Here is a 21992-nt window from a genome sequence, read left to right as displayed (position 1 = left end):
CCAGAGCTGCTCAATTCTGAACTTCAGCTCTAAGTGTAGAACTGTGAAGGGGGCAGGAGGGTCAAACCTTTTGATGCAAAGTATTGCAGCATCTGACTTTCAGGGTTCTGGCTAGCCACAGGATCATTCAACATCCAGGTGAAGTATATTAGGAGCACCACACATTGTCTGGGAAGACTCAGACCCCTAATGGGAGAAGGAGAAGGCATTGCTGTCCACTTTCCTCACCCAATAATTCAATGGCGGGGCCATTGAATCTCCCCAAAAGGGAGATTTAATTCTGCCTGAAGGGGCTTGGAGCCACATTCTCCGTTATGGAAGGCAGTCAGCTACACAGGTCAATTAAATTGTATGTACAACACAAACCAGGGTGAATTTAGGGCAGGGCTGGACAGGAGATCATACAACAGAACTTCAGAGAAGAATGGAATTTCCTTAAAGGGATAAATATTATTGTCTTCCTCCCTACCTGCTGCTGAAACAACTTTTTTTACTTGAAGGCATGATTTGAGTATAGTGAACCTAGACATCCCTTCTTTTTTCTACTTTTCAAAACCACTGTCCCAGTTTCCACCTCCCATAAATATGAATAACTTGGTCAGGAAAGATGGCAAGGATGAGGAGAGAAGCTTATTATCCTCTTCTCCACCAGCGATTTTTGATACCAGCTGCCACTGTGACATTGACACAGTGGGATCAAATATGATGAACCACAAGGTGCCACTTTAACTGTCACTTCAAATTCCTGGAGTCTTCATACATTTAGTCATGTTTATTTATAAGATAAATTTCCCGTTTCTATATTGGCACTGATTTTAAACTGCCTGCGACTAAGCATTGCCTGTCAGAATGCGTCTCTCTTTTCCTAAGTATGTATCATGGTGAATATCGTATTCATAACCCAGAAAATTATTCTTTCCAGTCTGTGGAACTAAACATCTATTGTAGTCTAATTTACTGTCCAGCCCAATCAACAGCCCCATTTTTTTTCCCTTTTCAATCTAGCAGATATTCCTCCATGTTGCTGTGAGCTAATTTCCAGATTTTCTTGAGTGATTTTCAAATCACCTGACCATCTGTTTCAAATTTAAGCATCCCAAGATGCAGTCAATCTAAATATGTAAGGTATGTTGTAAATTATGTTCAGAGCTGCCCTTTAAATTACCTGTTGGTTTTTTTTATATTAACTATTCCATATATAGGACTATAATTGACTTTAAAACGTGTAACTACTTTATTATCTAGAAGAAAAAAACTCAGTGTTGAAATAACGTAGATGAGGGCAATGAACAAATCAATGCCTGAAGTAGACTCACAGGCAGAGTAAGTCTAGAGGGATCAATTAATAGTATCTCACTCAGACAGGGTGAGATTTGTAACTGTGATATTCCAGCTAGAGCTGTGTCACACAGGGGGTGATAAACAACAAACCATTTCCATGTTCCATAAACAGTAGATCAGTTCAAAAGAAGGAATAAACTTTAACCTGGTGTTTGTGAGTAGGTTAGCTTCTGATAGGCATGTTATAGATGAATTAGGATCTATGCTGAGCCTAGACCAGATGTGTCTTCTAGAACTTCCTCTCTAGGACATTGTAGATCTAGGAGAGGTCTTCAATGAGCAGAAGTCATTTTTTTGTAATGAATATTGAGTTTTTCATGCAAAGTGCATAAGTTCAGCTTGGTTTTAGATGAACAAGTTTTAACAGAACAGAAGTGTTGGTGTTTCTTCTGCTGCAGAAGTGCAATGCATGGATTGACTGGGCCACAGAAAGTGGGAGAAACAGAAACTTTTCATTGCAGAAGAAAGTACTGTAGGAAAATCTGCTCTGTTGTCTCAACAGATCTCTGTGAAGAGAGTGAAGGTACTAGTCTCTACGGCAGTTAATCTGGGGCACTGCACAAAACCTAAAATGTACTTTGTATAGCTAAAAGAGAACATCAGACCTACGTGAGGTTATCGTTACATGTCCCTTGACTCCAGATCAGACTTATCTAATGAGCATTCAGACCGAAGCAACACAATTTCAGACACATTTATTTTTTTCTGTGGAGGCTGAGCTCTGCTGCATGCAACCGTTTGTGTGCAGGACTGATGAATAACAACTGCACTTATGGATCCAGGGGGATCCAAAAAGTGCCAAGTCAGCAGCGAAAGACCTGCTGAGTGTGTTTGCTATGTAACCACCATTAAGGAAATACAGCTGCATGATGTGACAATCCAAAACAGAAATGGCTTCCTCGAACAGTTTAGATGATGCTTCTAAGATGAACTGAATTGTCTTCTAAGGAGATGTTTTTGATGGGTCCTGATTTTCAATGTTTTACATTTTTCCTGGGAAACACCTATCTTGATTCCACTCTAACTTAATTTTTAATCTTTTTCTTTTTTTTTTTCCTGTTCTAATATGCCAAAAAGGCACTATTTGTATTTCCTGCTTTTCTGTCTTTGTCCACTACAAGGCTTTATATCCTTGCCATAATGACTGGTAGGACTGCTGCCCTGTCTGACACAAGTCTTGCTATAGCCTGCATACCATATTCTCCCATGACATAGATTATTTGGTTTGTCAACATCAGGATAGATGTGCCATAGGTGCAGAATCTGCAAGGGGAAACTGAAGCAGAGCATCCTTCTGCATGGGGATGGAATGAAGGAAGCAGGTATCTCTTCCTAGTGCTATCATATCTCAAACAGTAAGCGTGTACTATGATTGTGACCCCACTACAAGTCCCCAAAAGACTCCTGTGTATTTTAACAGGATTAAGGTTCTGTGTTATGAAATTGTATGTGGGTCTTCTAAAGTGTTGGTCAGCCAGTGTCAATCACAAAGAGACTCTTTAATCCTCTTCATATTTATCTGCATTTCATGTGGTTTGTTACAAGTATACAAGTTAACACCTTTTACACATGACAAACCTCCTTGCAGTGCAAGAGGAAAGTTTGGTTTAATTCATAAAGATGGTTAGGATTAAGTAGGTAGTGTAAACCTAAAATCCATAGTGCTCTACCTACTAATTTCTGTCAGTTGGAAGTGTGGGATGTATTTTATCTTTCCCTGGGTGTTTAATATATGTTCTTCAACCCAAAATACTGGCATTGTAGTAAAGTGATTCCTATCAATAGAACATCAAGACATAAGACAAACATGTTAAAACTTCACCATTAAATAAGCTGTGGTATTTTAACCTTAATTTAACTTGGTATTAAGCTGCATTTCACTCAGTCTGGTCTCTATGGAATTAAATAAATCTCATTGGGTTCCCCTGCCTTAACCTATCTTTGATGTCTTCATTCCCTCTTCAAACCTCTGTCAGGTCCCTTCAGCACTCACCTACTGCTCTCTGGGCAAGAGTTAACACATGCTGAAGTTGAGTCCTAATAATACACATGCGGATTGGTTACCTTACACACAAAATCTGGTTGTCAAGAGAGACCAAACAGGAAAGAGAGCTATTAGCTTGCCCTGAATCTTCTCCCTCAGTGCTAACTGAACCTTCTCTCTGTTATGGATGTGCTGATCTTCAAAAAGAATGACTGATCATGCAAGAACTGGATTATCTTTGTAACTTGACTCCTTTGGCAAGTAAGGTTGGAATTGGCTACTAGATTCAGAAGTTATTGCTAGTAGAGAAGAGGGAACTATTAGACAGACATCTGGACAGACAGAGAGACAGATGGAGAAACTGTGACCCTTGGGCAAGCAAGTCAAAATTTTACATTAGTTTTATTTTTAATAGAAATTTCTTTAGCAAGAATTGCACTTCATGATGCTTTTCATTTGCTAATAATAATACCAGCCAGCAAGACATTCCGGGGTTTCATGGATGGATGGAGATCTCAATACACTCTGCATGGGCTGAATGAAGCAGAACAGAAATTGGCAAAACCAGGGTTATTATCTCTGTTATTTAATATTCATAATAGAGTGATACTCAGAGACTCTAACCAAGTTTATACTGCAGTAGTTTTTCAGTTTAGTCCTTTTTCAGCAAGTTTAAGCTCTGCAGTCCTGATCCTAAACAAGGCTCTGAAAAGTCTGTGATTTAAAAAAAGTTTAAGGCAAGAAATGAAGATTAAATCAAGTACACAGCTTTCAGCCAGTTTAAGTTTGAGGCTTTCCAGGTGTGAGGACTGTGTTGGGTTTGTATGTGGTGGCGTTTTGGTAGCGGGGGAGGGGACCACAGAGGTGGTTCCTGTGAGAAGCTTCTCATAACTCCCCTGGCTCCAAGTCAGACCTGCCTCTGGCCAAGGCCAAGCCAATTAGCAAAGGTGGCTACGCCTCTGTGATGACATATTTAAGAGGGGGAACCAGAGAGGAGAAGGAGTTGTGAGGGAGATACCTATGCAAACACCGAGGACACTGGAAGAAAGGGGAGTGGGGGGGAGGTGCACTAGAGCAGAGATTCCCCTGCAGCCCGTGGTGCAGCCCATAGTGAGGCAGCTGTGCCCTGCACCCATGGAGGTCCATGGTGGAGCAGATCTCCACCTGCAGCCTGTGGAGGACCCCACCCCAGAGCAGGGGGCTGCACTTAAAGAAGGCCAGGACTCTGAGGGAAGCCCACGCTGGAGCAGTTCATCGCTGGGAGGACTGCAGCCCGTAGGAGAACCCATGCTGGAGCAGTTCAGGAAGGGCTGTACCCTGTGGGAGAGACTCATGTTGGAGTTCATGGAGGACTGTCTCCCATGAGATGGAGCCCACACTGGAGCAGAGGAAAAGTGTGAGGAGTCCTCTGGCTGAGGAGGAAGGAGCGGCAGAAACAACATGTGATGAACTGATCACAACCCCCATCCTCTGCCCCCCTGTGCTGCTGACGAGGAAGGAGGTAGAGAAATCAGGAGGAAAGTTGAGCCCGAGAAGAGGGATGGGTTGGGAGGATGGTGTTTTTTAAGATGTGGTTGTATTTCTCACTGTCCTACTCTGTTTGATTGGTGAATTAAGTGGTAGTGGTGGTGCTGTTCATATTAAATTGATGTTCTTTTTCTTCCCCAAATGAGACAGTTTTGCTTGTGACCATAATTGCAGAGTCATCCCTCCCGAGCCTTTTGTCTTGATTTCAGAGCCTTTTGTTTTATTTTCTCCTTCCCATCACTGAGGGGAAAGAAGTGACCAAGCATCTGCATTGTGCTCGTTGTCCTCTGGGCTTAAACCTTGACAGGACACAGACAAATCATCATATGAATTTACATGATTTTGACAGTGGTGGGAGGCCACTGACAGTGAGTTTGAAACTAGTCTTCCAAGGATCTTAGAAAGGAGCAGAAGGAGACGAATATGTAGGAAAAATTTTTGGGAATTCTCCAGTACTCTAAAGCAAGAGAAGAGAGAAGGTGGCACACTGTGGGATTTGGTTATGTGCCAGAGGAAAATGGTTCTGTTCTGTAGGACATCAAGTATCTGCTTTGGATAGCTGCATCTCAGCCTTGGATGTGCCTATGTCTGGGATGCAAAGTTAGTTTTAACAGCTAGAACTTCTTTAAATATCCCATAAAAGGACAATTCCGCAGAAACTGGGCATGTAAGGGGTATCAATTGAGTTATTTTATTATTTAGGAACTTAAATAAAGAGAAACAGAAGCTTGTGCATGTCACTGAAGAGTAAATCCAAGCCAACAAACTTTGTTCCTTTTTCTCTGATCCCATTGCTTGAAGAACTTTTCCAAGCTCATCAAACTCATGGCCCCTAGAGCATGGATTTTTAAGGTATTTCTGCATTAGACACCTTCCTAATTACAGCTGTTTAACCATATTGATGCTTCCTGACAAATTTATGTGTAAATCTTAGAAATAGCATATTCTTCATTCTGGCATATTTCTGAAGACATTTCTGTTCTGAAAACAGTTTTAGATTTGAGTTACAGTTTAGGGGAGAAATGTTCTTCAGTAAGAAAAACAACTTCAAAACAATGTTTTGTTTATATTCAGTCCTTTCTTCATGAGATTCACTTGTGCTTGTTTAACTTTCATTTCTTGCAGACTCCATTTCAAAGAACAATGATAGGTTCATATTTAGAGTGAATTCAAAAGGCTGGTGGAGGGGTGGGGAAGAGATCTGGGCTGAGGAGAAAAGTTCTGCTTTCCTGACTTTTTAACTAAGTAAATTGAAAAACTTGTATTGTTTTTGTCATCTTTCAAATGAAAGTGGAGCTGCTGAGTTTATATTTCAGTGAAGAACTAAACAACACTGCATTCATGCTTAAGAAATGGTTTCTACTGTACTTTGAACCACTTGTTGCTTTTTATTTTCCTACAGGAGAGCAGATAAAATACTTGGTGCTTGCATTCCTTGTGCATATCCTCATCTCTGATTTGGAAGTTTACCATTCTATTTTGATGTTTCATAGCACTTTAAGCACACATAGACCTTTCTTTCTAGACTGGACTCCTTTCTATACAGTAGACACCATAGTCTCATTTTTTTTACTTTATATAAGAGTTGCTTCATAGAAGAAGTTGTTTTGGGAAATGCTTAGAGACACATGCAGCTGTCAGAGTGACATTTTCTTATCTTAATTCTATTGCTTTCTAGATATCCTCCATGAGTTTAGACATCTTTTTGCAGTCATGTTCTCTTCATAAAATTTGACAGCCAGGATAAAGGCTGATAAAGGTCAGAATAAAGTTGTTGAGATTAATGTATCTACTATCAATCTGTATTAGAAAAAATTATTTTCAGATATCCTGAACTTCTGCAGGTTTTGGTAATTTTGTTCTTTCTTGTGAAATTTATCTTGAAGTGTTAGGACATTGCTGGCCACTCACCCAAGTATGTATGGTTTTGCTAACACTGTATTCTGTCCTCGTGCTGGAATATACCTTTGTTATGGATGAAGGAGTTTTCCTCAGTAACAGTGTTTGAGGAGTTCCAGTGTCCCCTACTATGAATATGCATGTATTTCCACCATGACATCTTCCATCATAGTAAGGCCAAATGAGCTATAGTCTCCAATATCTATCAAAAGAGTGATCCTTTTGACCACTATTTTTTACAAGCAGTTTTAAAATCTTTACAATTCTGGCTACCAGAAATTGAAATACCAACAAAAATATTTTCAGAAATTAAGAACAGAAATTAGTTTTTTTAAGATCTGCTTTCATGGCCAGTTTTTATTTTATGACAAGAATTTTCTGCCTTTTTTATTTCATCTATGAAACTGGTTTTCATAGTCTGTCAGCTTTTGGTACTTGAAGTTATACTAAAATACTTTCATTCATTCAAAAATAGGAACTTTTAAATAAAAAATTGTATTAGAATAAAAATAAAAGTTGACTTTCTTGAGAAAGTCCTATTTATCATTAGTGTGTCAGGGAACAATAAGTCATTAACTATTCTTAAATACATATCATCAAAAATGCAAATATTGGATTTTTTATTTCGATATTTATCAGTTTGTAGTTGTAACTATCCAATGTTCATATAAAGACTAAGATGCCAGTATCAGTTGGACTGTGTATTTAAACACTGCAGTATGTACCACACCAAACTTAAATAAATCCCTAAAAATGCAAGAGGGATTTAAAGAACAATGAAAACAGTGTACATGGGGTCAAATACCTTACCCTCAGGCACACAAGAAGTCTGCGTCACAGCTCTCAATTGAGCCTTGTTCTGCATGCCAGTCGTGTCCTTCACTCATAGCACTTTGAGTCTGCGTTTATACCAGCCATTACACATTCAAATAAATGCAGTGTGAGGTCCCATATATATATTGGATTCTCACATTGCATATTCAGAGAAACACACGTTTATTATTAATGTTGATAATGAGATATTAAGCTGTCACAGGGGATTGTGATGAGCAGCATCAAGGCAAGTCTATTGCTAGCATCCACAGCGGAATTTCTGCCAAGGAAATGTAATGAGGAAGATTGGGGAAAAAAAGAAAAGCAACAGCACATGGTAGTGTGAGGGCTGTGTGGGCTGGGAACACTATCTTGGGAGATCAACAGTTCTGCTTGTAGAGATGCGAAGTTTAGCCTGTCATTTTTTTTTTTTTTTGGGTAGATTTCCTTTTGAAATGAATATCATGCTTATTATAGGTGCCAAACTGACAGCCCTTAAGATTGAAGTTCCCTCTTACAAAATCAGGTGTAGCAAACAGCAGCGACAGGAGCTTTTTCATGCATGCCTGTCAATGAGTCTCCACCTTGGCCGGGCAAGGATGAAAAAATAGTGAAAATTAATCTTTACTCTCTGTAATTTGCCTGGTAGCAAGGGGACTTTTACTGACACTTGTGTGGTTTCTACTTTGACTTTGGAAATGAATTGCAATCAGCACATTTGTCTTGTGTCACTAACAAGCCCAAAAGAGGAGTAGCATTTGATTGTCTTTATCTCATCTTGTTATTGATCAGTGATATCATTTTTAACACTAACCATGTACCACCATCATTTATTAGGTCGTAATTAAGTTCCTAAGGGTCTTAAATGCCTCGGAAGGAAGAATCTTACAGAAAAAGCTGAACGAAACAAACTTTTTGTAGGCCCAAATACATTCCAGTGAATATGTCATGTAGCTTTGTTTTCCCATCCCCTAATGCTCTTTTTCTCTTGCTTCTTCTCAAAATATTGACTTCCATTCCCTAAATTCCACAAAAGGTGTCTGCTAAACTCCTGCTGGTTTGCTTTTCTGTGGTGTAGCTGAACTGTCAGGTTTTCAGGTGTAGTTTTTTCAGTTCATAATAGAAAACAAGACAGAAGAAAACCTCCAGACCTCATCTATTTCCTACCTCTGCTCTGTGGAAGTATCAGTTCTATCTGGTCTATTCCTGATGGATATTTGTCTAAGACACTCTCAAAAGCTTCCAAAGAATGAAGTGTCTTTATTTCAAGATGACCTTCCATAAAACATGGTACTGTCTAATATAGCCAGTGGACTAGGCAAGACAGTCAACTTAATGATGTAAGTGCTATCAAATAATTTCCTGACTAGCCTATGCAGGATTAATTAAAATAGTTCCTTCTATTTTACTGAAACTGGGATTGTCAGTCTACTAAGAAAATTAAGTCCCAACTTTCAGTTATGTTTTATTGGGGTTTTATCTATATGAGTACCTACACCCTATTTTAAATCTTTACTTGTCCAGTAAAGATATGAAGGCATAGCAGCATATGAAGACAGGCTGAGACTAGACATGGTTTAGACTCAGGAAAGAAGTGGGAATGAGGATAGTGTTGATCTTTTTAATTCTCTAGTTAACACTTGTATGAATGGAACATGATATTGATTCATTTGTCACCTCTGCCTCATCCGTCAAGTCTGTGATGACCTATGAAGAAACTTAGATGCACCCAACTTAGCATTGAAAGGGACTTTTGGACATAATGGCACTCGAAGCAAAGGATGCGATTCCCCTGTTTCATGGGATGTAGAGGTCAATGGCTAAATTGAAACTCAAGCAGTTGTGAAAGGCCACATGGGATTTGACTTCCCTGTCCCATGAGTTACTGTTCTTTATCCTGTGCCAGTGACTCTTAGCTTCTGTAGCCTCTTGGAAGAGAAATCCCAAATGGAGGACAGCACACACGCTCTCACTGACCACAAATCTCTTCCAAGCCACAATCTCTTCCACTGCTTCAATAAATTATAGCAACAACCAATGTTGCCTATTCTCCCCTAGAAACCAATACTGGCAGAAATTGGGTCGTTAGCAAATCCACAGAACACAAATCTGTGGAACAGGAGCATTCCTGGAAGGGGTTCAGATGGCAGAGCAATCAAATGCCAAAAATCAGAGCTAGCTGTCTCAGTACAAAACTAATTTCTTCATACAGGTCTTACCACAAAATGGATGAAGTCAGTGACAATCTTTTGATAGCCACTGGAGAGAACTTGTGTAGAGGTATGGATGATGGAAGGTAAGGATCAGAACACTGAGGAGCTCTGTGGGCAGTGTTAAATCTTCCTTCTGATTATGACATTGTAAATGTGGCCAGATTAGAAATGGTGGTATAGGAATAGGTACTTGACAGTCACTCTGCCTTTCAGTTCTTTAGGCTTTTTTGGTCAGAGAAAATGCTAAATTTATGTTTTGAAATGTACACAGAGATTTCTCTGGAATAAATATCTCAGACTGGTATGTTACATATTCAAGTAAAAGAAAACAGAAGCAAAATACAAAATTGTCAACCCCCAAAACTCTTCTTAAACTATCATTGTGATGTATTGCCCTGGGAAAACCTGACAGACTGTTTAACACCTTTATTGCTTGATCCTGGGAGCTCAATTTGTTATTTGCCGATCCTTCTCCTGTCACTGGTCATGACCACATATCTGCTTATATTATTCCTAGCAGGTTCTTCAGCCCACATTGCTTCAAAAATCAATCACGTCCTAGATCCATCATTTCTGTCCTGCATTTGGGCTACATGTCTCAAGTGGTAATCTGCTGGTGGCAGTCTAATGCTGATCACAGTAGTACCTGCTTTTGCCACACCGGGAAAGAAAGGCTTGTCTCATGCTTCTTCAGCCAAAGCACTTTAATAAATAGATGGTATGGATGAATAAAAAAGTATATCTCTCCAACAGTGCAGAAGTTCCCTGTTGTACATTTATGTTCTGTAAATTTTCACGATTTCACTATTCCTCTGGGAAGATGATTCTTCAAAACATCAATTCATCAGGATTTGTTTAAATTACCCTCATTTTATACTACCTTGAGCTTAATTTCATCCTATTACTTTTACTCTTAAGTGATATGCTAAATAATTCTCATCTGCTTATTACTTATTTCCCTCTATAGTGCATATTTAGCCAAGATTTGAATTTTTAGTTTAATTCATCTTTCTTATTCTTCATTTATTTCTCAAAGTTCTTAACATATCCTTTTGGGTAACTCTTCTGATAATAGTTTTTTCACACTTAAATGTAAAGTCATATCCCAGAAGTATGGAGAAAGATATTTACCTAAGCACTGGCCTATTTTTCTGCTATATCTCATTGCAAGGTACTGTACAGTTTCTTGCCATCTTTCTTAGAATTATGCTTTCCAAGTTCTTCTTTAATGTAGTATGGAATTGTTATCATACTTATTTTGCTAGTTTGTAGTTCCTGTTTTGTTATATTTTCCTATCCATGTTTTCCAAATCTCTTAATTCAGGTAATTTTGATACATTTTCCCATTTTCTCTGATGTTCCCAACTCATTTACTGTTTTGTCAGTCTACCATTGTGTTAATTTTTGTAAACATAAATGAAAGGAAGGCCTTACCTTAAAAGAGATGCATAGTAGGTTCATAACAATGTGGTGGGTTGACCCTGGCTGGATGCCAGGTGCTCACCAAAACCTGTCACTCCCCTCCTCAACTGGACAGGGGAGACAAAATATAATGAAAGGCTCATGGGTCGAGATAAGAACAGGGAGACATCACTCAGAAATCACCGTCATGGGCAAAACAGACTCGACTTGGGGAAATTAGTCTAATTTATTACTGATCAAATCAGAGTAGGATAATGAGAAATATAACCAAATCTTAAAAACACCTTCCCCCTGCCCTTCCCTTCTTCCCACGCTTAACTTTACTCCCAATTTTCTCTACCTCCTCCCCCCAGTGACACAGGGAGATGGGGAATGGGGGTTGTGGTCACTTCATCACATGTTTTCTCTGCCGCTCCTTCCTCCTCAGGGGGAGGATTTCTCACACTCTTCCCCTGCTCCAGCGTGGGGTCCCTCCCACAGGAGACAGTCCTCCGTGAACTTCTCCAACATGAGTCCTTCCCGCAGGCTGCAGTTCTTCATGAACTGCTCCAGTGTGGGTCCTTCCCACGGGGTGCAGTCCTTCAGGCACAGACTGCTCCAGCATGGGTCCCCCACGGGGTCACAAGTCCTGCCAGCAAACCTGCTCCAGCGTGGGCTCCTCTCTCCACGGGGCCACAGGTCCTGCCAGGAGCCTGCTCCAGCATGGGCTTCCCATGGGGTCACAGCCTCCTTCAGGCATCCCCCTGCTCTGGCGTGGGGTCCTCCACGGGCTGCAGGTGGAGATCTGCTCCACCATGGACCTGCATGGGTGCAGGGCACAGCTGCCTCACCATGGGCTGCACCACGGGCTGCAGGGGAATCCTGGAACACCTCTTCCTCTTCTTCTTCATTGACCTGAGTGTCTGCAGAACTGTTGTTCTCACATATTCTCACTCCTCTCTCCAGCTGCAATTTTTGTTGCTCAGGTTTTTTTCCCCATCCTAAATATGTTATCACAGAGGCACTACCGCTGTCACTGATGGGCTTGGCCTTGGCCAGTGGTGGGTCTGTCTTGGAGCTGGCTGGCATTGGCTCTATCAGATATAGAGGAAGCTTCTAGCAGCTTCTCACAAAAGCAGCCCCTGTAGTCCTCCCCACTACCAAAAACTTGTCATGCAAACCCAATACAACAAAAAAATAATCAGGAAAATAAGTACTCAAACAGAGAAAGATAAGTTAGCAGTGAAGACAGATGAGTGTGGGTCATATATTCTGCTGTTTAGAGGTATTCCTGATTTTATATCCTCAGCTGGAGTTGAAGATGCAGCTGAGATTTTTTAAAGTTTACTGTTTAAAGACTTAAAGGTTGATTAGGTTTGATTGTAAGGTTGACTGTGCACTATTTTAGATACTCCACAGGAATACTGAGTTCTTAGGAGACATTAATTTTTGTGCTGTCTCATTGAGGGCCCTCTGATGTGATCGAAAACACAGCATGGGTAACAATTATAAGATCCTACAATGCCCTAACATGGGGAATGGGGCTCAGAGAGGCACTTCAGGGAAGAGTTACACCCTTGTGATCTTCCAAGGAAGTAGAAGAAAGGTGGAAGGAGAAAGCTCTCATAGTCTGAAACAGCCCTCTAGGACTGTTTCAACTAAATTGGAACCTCTCTAACTTAAACCCAGATTAGGAAAACTAAGATGGAATAATAATCTTTTCTGTTCACTTTTACAGTGTTAGGAAATTTTTTAAGGACTTGCAAAAATAGTAGCTTATATTTTGGGGATATGTGTCTTTTTTTTTTTTTTTTTTTAAGAAATGCATATATTTAAATATCCTAAACCAACATAAAGCCTGATATTTCTCTTTCAAAGATACAGTCTATGCCAATGCAAATCTTTCAACAAACCAAACGTTTTCCTTAACTGACCTCTGCTGGAGCTGTTTTGGTTTTGTCCTAAAAGAGACTCTGGCAAGGACATTGCAGGTTCCAGGTTTACTCTGTGATTCTTGCTCATTCTGTGGCTCTCAACTGGCTATCCATTATTTATTGCAGCACAATGTGTACCTAGATGACCCTGAACAATAGTCAGAGCCTACAAAACAAAGCAGGATCTCTGCTTATAGGATTTTACAATGTTAGCGCAATCTCTTTGAAAGTTATGGAAAACAGCAGAGATCTCACCACTATCACTGTACTGAGCCCATCAGCTCTCTTTGGGTAAGGCATATTTTCCAGAGTTGCTGCACTCCCAGAAGAGCTTATCTGGCTAATGAGCCACATTCTACAGGAAAACAGGTGCTGTAGTCTTTGCTACTCTTATACCGCACAATTGCTGAGGTTGGAAGGGACCTCTGGAGATCATCTAGCCCATCGACCCTGCTCAAAGCAGGGTCAGCTACAACAGGTTGCTCAGGGCTGTGTCCAGCTGGGTTTTGATTATCTCCAAGGACTGAGACTCCACAACCTCTCTGGGCACAATGTTTCAGTTCTTGGTCATCCTCACAGTGAAAACATTTTTTCTTATTTTAAACAAAATCTGTGTCTCAGTTTGTGCCCATTGACTTTTATTCTTTCAACGGATACCACTGACAAGAGTCTGGCTCCCTTTTTGTTGCAACCCCCACACTCTCCAATCAGATATATACACATGGATAAGATCCCCCCTGAGCCTTCTCTTCTCTGGCTGAACAGTCCCTTATCTTACGACCTCTTCTTATACGTCAGGTGCTCCAGTCCCTCAGCCATCATTGTGACCCTTCACTGGACTTGCTCCAGTACATCCAAGTCTCTCTTGTCCTGGGAGGATCAGCATTGGACACAGCACTCCCAATTTGTAGCATCAGTGATGAGTAGTGTGGAAGAACCCTACAGTCATCCCCTAAACCTGTGTAGAGGTTACCTGTTTGTGCTTTGGGAAAAAAAAAAAAAAAAAAAAGGAGGAAAACTTTGTTGGGAGCACGGTCAAGACCACATCAAAGTTTTGAGCTGCCTGGATGGCTAAAGGAGTGCTATCTAACTTTTGGCACTATGCTGCATTGCATCATATGGTTGCTTTCAGAGCAAATAAAAGATTGTGTATCAGTAAGAACGTCAGGTCCTTGTATGTTGTTTACTCCTGATCTAGATCAGTTTTGATGAAGTCTGCATATGATTGAAATTGGGTGCCCAGGGAACTTTTACCCAGAGAGGTTTCTAAGGTTTTTAAGTGCAGCATTGGGGTGTGCCCTGGTATGAAATGAAGTAATGAAGCTATGTGTTATGCTTCTTTTGAAACACAGCTCTTATGAAAAATTCAAGAGGAAATGCTTCCCTTTTGTTCACTGCCAGTTCATCTAGTTTGCAGCTGGAGAAAAGAGATGATTATTTTGGGGTACTTTAATGTGTGGGAGCTTTTAAGTGGATATAGATTTGTTCTGTTTGTTGTCAAGGTGCCAGAAGTTCTTGAAGCCTGATAATGCTCTCTCCATGTTTTATTCAGGTTGTCATCAGTAATGAAATATAATTTAATTTTACTTTCCTATTATACTTTTCTCATCTCACTATCAAAAAAACCTGTGCAGAATATTTTTTTATCACTGCTCACAAACAAGTGAGCTTTAAAAACAAATGTATGCAAAGAATTAATGTTTTGTAGAAAGGCTTTAATTTATTATTTAGCTCTATTTCTCCAGTGATAGCAAGAGCATGCTTTTTATGAACATCATAGTACCCTTAATTCTTGAAGACAATTTACACATTAAAAATAAATTGTAAAATCCCAGTAGGATTCAGCATGTTGACACATTTTAGATTAAAGATGGTAATGTTGATGACTGCTACTTTTAAATAAGTAAGTTAGATGGAAAAAAGTGATTAGCAAGAGCTGTGTTAAAAAAAAGCAGAAAAAAACCAACATTCCTTGAGACAGTTAGCCTTTTCTCTCCAGGATGGGATCTCAACACATTTTCCTTTGCGCTATTGTTAAGAGTCTTTAATTAAAGACCAAAAAAAAGTTGCTTAAGATGGCAGGCCGCAGTCTGGAGGGAGACTGCAAATACATTTTCCTAGAGACCCACAAGGTCTGGGTATTTGTTGCGGCCCTTATTCCTGTGGGAGTTAGTTTGTCTCTCACTGTCTAGTCTGCTATTGTCTGTACTCTTTAATGTAGTCTTTGTGTCACCTCAATGTCCAGCCATGAAGCAATCTGACTGACAAGAGAGGAATTGCTGCACTGGTTCCTTCTGGCCAGAACTGGTAAAATCACCAAACAGGATTTTCTTAAATCAATGGAGTAGCCCTGTCTTACTTATCAGGAGCACTGATCCCCTTTGGCACTTCATCTCTAGCCCCACTGTGGAAGATCATAATTTTCTCCCTTCTCCCCACGCCAGTTGGAGGAACACATGGACACATTTTGTGCTCTGACTGCTTCTGCATTATCTCCTGCAGCCCTGACACCCATTTCTCAACAAAAATCTTCATCCCTCACAATCACCTGCATTAATTTCCCCTTAATCTTCCTCATCATGCTCCCATAATTCCTCTTCCTGCTCCTGGAATTGCATTTCTCGAAACAGATCTTAAAGAGAAACAGTCCTTTGGCTATCAGGTCCCTTCTCTGTCCTTTTGTAGATTTTTATTTAAATCCTATTTCTTTTGCATTCTTTCATTAGGTTGCTGTCAAACCTCTGTGCATTTTTGCCTCAGGATAATAGACTACATATGCATAATACATAGTTTGGATGTCAATAGATTTTATTACAGTTTAAGATGGTGGTTCTGCTTAATTTTATGCTATCCACAGACTAGATAGTAAATTTTTGGCTCTGATAGGAAGGTTATACTACAGGCTAAATTTTATCCTGAGATACATTCAAATGTCTTTCTACCGGAGTCAGAATTTGGCCTATAATACATTTGGGAGTGAAACAGAGAAGTTCTGGTCTCCTTATCAGACCTGACATACAATCCTGCTACGTTACAGATGCACCTCCCTGATATAAAGAAAATGAAAAATCCCCAATTCATAGTGAATTTATATGGTTAATATTACCTGATAAAACACAAGTGAATGAACAGAACCTTGAGGGAATGTTGGATTGGTGAGGGAGACAAGGCATCCAGGGAAGTGTTACCAGATGCCTAGCAGAGGGGCAAAAGCAAAGATAAATGTAGGTCAGCAGAAGAGCCAGGAGCAACAGTAAGATACTGAGAAAATTCCAGAAGAAACAAGACAAAGTGACCTGCAACAGGGCTTATTCCTCATCACATCTCAGAACACAGTCAAAGCAGATGTAAAAAACAGAAATCAGTGCAGCTATATCAGTCCTTTTCCCCTCCTTCAGCAGTGCATAAGAAATAAAGTAGGAGTTTTGCAAACTCACCACTTTATGTCTACTGGGTCACAAATCTCTGAAACAAGCCCCCACTTGGAAATATCACCCATAATGCTTTCCTGTCCACCAAAGAACAAGACCTCACTGCCTGAGTGGAAATGCTATCCACACCACTCATAAAAGAATAGTATATTTGTCACTTGACTTCCCAGTCTTGACCATTGTCTCATAGACTCCAGAGTTCAGCAATAAAAATGTCCTCCCACGTAAGGAGGGGGATAGCACAGCTTGTGTGTGCCCTGGTTTAAGACCAGGCTCCAGCTAACTCCACACAGTCAGCTGCTTCTTCCTTTCCCACATTTGTAATCTGGTGACTAAATACAGGTCAGTTGTGCTTTTGACATATGCAGTAATTAAACAAAGAGTTAGAAATGTGAAAGGCACACAAGAATTAGGACCATGCTCAAAATTAGAAGACTGAAAAAAAAAATCTGGCTAGACTCCTGTGTCTCTCTCCCTCCCAGATTGCTTCCTGTGATTTAGTTTCTAATAGTCTGTCCCATACAAGCAAAAATGTGCCAGACACAAGATCACTGGGACATTTTCAGGGTTGTTTCATCCAAAGATAAGAGATTCCACCCACAAGGATGCATTTTTTCTATATAGAGCAGACTTCATGGTAGCAGATATTTGGAAGCAATTAATTACACCAAAGACAAACAAACCTAGACATAAATCATTAAACTAAGAAGAACATGATCTGCTTCTTTACCCTGTTCCGTCTCATCTTCCTCCATGCTGTTTTGAAGGAAGACCCCTGGCTTGCAGAGAAAATACAATGCTATCAGTACATTTTATGGCTCATAATGGTAGTAGGAGAGGTTTTACATTTTTTTCCCTTTATATTCTTTTTTATTCCCTTGTGTGACTATGATGTGAGTATGTCTTTCTGTAGATCTTCCATACTGAGAAATCCAACCGTATATAGAGAGCACCCTCTATTCAACCATCATTAAGCATCATTTGCAGTCTTGTATTTTATCATCAGTGTACTGTCCATTCAGCAAATTTTCATGCTTGAAATACCCATGCTGACCCTTGAGATGTGTCAGCTGGTTTGTGTAACAAACTAGTTCTGATAACATGCTTTTTATTACTACTATCTTCAGCAGCTCAGCTCTCATTCACATTCATTGTACAGTACAAAAGCTTTGCATCTCTGACCTTATTCCCCATGACCTAGTTGTAATACTTTAGATTTAATGGTCTTATTGTTGAGCTGTCCTTGGAGGGATCCTTACACTTTTCCTACGGAAGTCTCCTTGAGATATGGTCTTATCACAACATTTGCACTTCAAAGTACTCTAGCAGGGCCTAAATCACCAGCCATCTCACCAAATATGGCTTCTAACTGTAGGAGAAGTTCAACTATGTCCTTCATGAAGGGCAGTTATTTTAGGAAATGAGAATAAATTACAGGACCGGCAACAGACCCTGATCTCTGCTTTACTGGTCCATTCTCTTTTAGTGGGTATGTCCAGAAAAACCCCTAAGCTGGCTGGTGCAGGAAGCACGCTCCAGTTAATTCATTGCCAAATGATGAGAATCCTTGAAATGGAGAAGGGAAGTTACACAACTGATTATATTCTTATTGTTTGTAAAGCGAAATAGTGACAATGTTGACATAGATAATACTGGGACACAAATAACTGGAGGAACCAGCTAGCCAAAACAGAAGTCTTGGAATTTGACTGGTGTAGACTTGAAGAAGGATGGGCATAAGTGTGAGTGCAAGTACATACATGATAAGAGTACATTGTGTGCAAATGAGAAACCTAACTACAACATCTCTGTTACAAAGGAATATCCAATGCTGTCAAAGAGGAGACAAGAAATAATTGTTTGTAGACTTTTAGCTACTGGATGCTTCAATCACATGGAAAGCTCTTTAGTCAGAAACATGCAATTCTGTCCCATTGGCTGCAATCTCTGAATATAAGGATACTGGAATTGTTGCTGTTTATGATTAATAAAAAAGGTAGACCCTAGAGAAAGAGCCAACATGTGATTTCCTTGGCTCAATGTAAGTTCCTTCTTGTAACTAGCAAAGATCTTGTTTATCTTTATCAGAAAACTAAATGACCCAAATGATATCACGCCATCCCCAAACTTAGGAAACTTATCTAAAACATGTCTATTTAGTCAGTGATGAGGGCCAAGTCCAGCTTTACTTAAAATCCCTTTGGGAAGGACTCTCACCCAACCAATGTTAAGCATTTGCAATGTAGATACCTCTGTCTGAACTATCTCCAAGTACAGTCAATGAAGAGAAATAAACACACTCAGGATGTGAATCATCTGATCTATTTTAGCTTTCTACTTTATGAGATGAATCACCTCTTGCCTGCTTGTCTTTGACTACATGGGAAGTCTAGATTACTTGTTCAGATGTAGATTATTACCTTGTAGATGTTTCTGTCAGAAAAGATGTACATTATCCTTCAGAGCTTTTTGATATTTTGTATGGTTGTGTGAAGAACTGAATTTATGTTCAGTTTTTGCAAGCAAGGATTAACAGAGTAATGACAAGAGATGGCTACAATGACTGGTGAAAGATTAGATTAGTCTGTCCTCAGTTCCTTCTGAGACCCCAAAAGTTAAAGAAAGAGTCTCCTCGTGGCTACCAGAATTAATGCTACATACTGCTTTACCTACCATTCCTGGGTGGGAAGGCAGAAGCAGGGGGGATGAGGCTATAGCATGCACCATACTCTGCACTTTGACTTCTCCCTATCCTGAAACTTTTGTTGCTAATTGTGCAGACTTCCCTAGACACTTGGTGACATTGAAGTAGCAGAATGAACCAGCCAACTCCTGCCTCAGGGGTATTTTACCAGTCTCTATAAGATCATCACCACCTATCTGTGGTGGGGAAAAGGGCTTACAGAAGAGGAAAGTTTAGTCAATAAAATCAGTTGGGAATATGAGCCTAAGTGACAGGAAGACAGAAGAAAAAGCTTGTGTTCTGGGACATCTGGTCAAGAGGATTTGTAATAGCAGACGGACAGCGATAGTAAAAGTAAACAAAAGAAGGAAAATAAAGGACATTTGACGTATATAAAAAATACAGGCAGGCCTCACAGGGACAAGGATCTGGCTTTAATAGTCTCAGGAAAGAATCAGAGGTCTAACAGAAAATATAGACTGATGGAATATTTACTGCATGTATTTACACTTGTGAGTGAGGCATATCTACTGGCAGCATGAACACCGCCCTCTGGGTCCCCTACCTCTTTCTTTATGGTTGTCATTACACCATGACTGCCAGCTCTCTGGGAAAGTAAACATTGTCCATGTGTTTGTCTGAATCCAATTGTGTGGGACACTGGCTGTTGGGTAGAACCCTAATACCAGTGTTGAAAAGAGAAAGAAGACTGACCCAGACATGACCCTCTCCTCTACCCTTTCTTACTTATTTCCTCCTATTTTTATAAGTCTGAAAAAGCCACATTTCTTAGAAACAGCTCAGTATAGTCTCAGAATAATTGAGCTTCCCACTCAGAATAAATGGGCTGCTTCACATATTCTGGCAAAAACTCCAATGAAATACTGCTAGTTTTGAAAACAAAATTTGAAGTAAAAAGTGAATCAAAGAGAAATAAGTTGGTCATGTGTGCAAAACCTATTCACTATTTGAACAATCTTGGACATCAGAAAGGGCCACCTCTCCATGGTCTGAAGAGGATATAGGCACCAAGGAAAAAAGAGAGAAAATGACTAATATCAAAAATACCATGCATTTCAAAAAAAAAAAAAAAAAAAAAAAAAAAAAGCAAAACAGTGATAGTGGTAATATGCAAAGAGAGGACTGGTAATTTCAAAAGGTTTCCCAAATGCCTACCAGCTGTGTACAGCACTGTGGAAATGAAGTCACTGTCTGAGGAATATCCCCCAAATAGTTTACGCATTCTATGGAAGAGTAAGAAGAGTGATAATTTGACCAAAGACACATCGGAAAAACTGCTTTTCTTGAAGAAGTTTACTGTCCATGAAGAACAGGCATGACTTTACTATCTGATCCACAGAACAATAATTGATAAATTTCACAGACCTGAACTTATCTACTTTGAAGTATGCAAGGGGCACATCAGGACACAGGCACATGATGCTTTGGTCTTAAGCATTCCAAAGTGACCAAGTGTGCACATCTTCTAACCTCCCAGCAAATGCAAGGTGAGAGAAATTTAAGGTAACATACATTACTTCACCTCTGTGGCTTAAACAAGAAAGTAAGCCAACTTTTCTGTTAATCAGTTATCAGGCTTTTGTTTTCAGAAAAGTTCTTATCTCGAGCAGCAACCAAAGTTAAGTGATTAGACTTCTGAGAGTGGTTAATATCCAAAGCCAGGTCTTTTTTTTTTGTCTTTGCATTGATTTAAGAAATACAAGAGCAGACATTGCCTGTGGTTGCTACTAAGATCCATAACTGTCTGAGGGTTTTTCAGAGAATTAAATCTCTTAGTTCAAGAAGAAAGAAGTCACCTTCAGTAAAATAAATACTATACACAAATTTTATAAAGTTGACAAGAATGTTTGGCTCCTACCCCCACCCCCAACTCCTGTGTTATCTCTCTCTGAAGACACAGCATAAAGGAAATACAGTTAAAAAGATCAATGACCTTTGAACACACAAGTCTGAGAAGAAAGTTGTTTTGTTTTCTTGTCAGTAAATTTAGTATTCCTTTCATGAAACACAATTTAGTCAACCTATTAATATGCAACCATAGATCTCATTAATGAAAAGTTGCTAATTTAGCTTTTCTCCAATTATAGTGTAAGCTTTAGCGTAGAAAAAAAACCCACACCAAAAACAACTTCTGATTTCTCTAGACTTTCCATTGTCTGTAGTAGAAAAACAAAATGAAAGAGTTTTCTTCAGGCAAGAGAACATGAAAAAAAATGTCTTTTTCTCTTTTTAACTTCCCTTTTCCCTGTCTACCGCCCCATCTCCCTCTAGAGAGGGATTATTTTTGGGAATAACAAAATCTATTCCCTAAGGATAAAGGATGCATAAACCTTGTGGAAGGTGAGATTTTCTGAAGCATTCATTTGCAAAGTCATTTAGTGTTCATAACCTTTTCCTTCCAATTTAAATCTGTATGGCTTGAGTCAGGTCTCTCTTAGACTAGTTTTATGCCTGACAACTCAACTGGGCTTGTTTCTCCACTGCATTGCATTTTGCACAGTGATTTATATCTGAAAAAAGTGAGTGTTAGATGTTACAGCCCTACTTTGGGACAATTCTTCATGCACCTTGCAGAGAAGCAGATGATTATCTGCAAGACATAAAGCAGCAGAGATCTGGGCCTTTTGCCATTTATGGGTTTACTTCTGACTTTCAGCTGCACCAAAATCAAGCTTATTTGCCATCATTCAGACAAGAGCTAAAAGAACATCCTATGAAAGAGGACAGTATGCATATGAGCTGTAG

This window comes from Strix aluco, chromosome 1 (genome assembly GCF_031877795.1).
Source record: "Strix aluco isolate bStrAlu1 chromosome 1, bStrAlu1.hap1, whole genome shotgun sequence".
In the NCBI taxonomy this organism is placed as follows: Eukaryota; Metazoa; Chordata; class Aves; order Strigiformes; family Strigidae; genus Strix; species Strix aluco.
Note: the sequence above shows the minus strand (reverse complement) of the source record.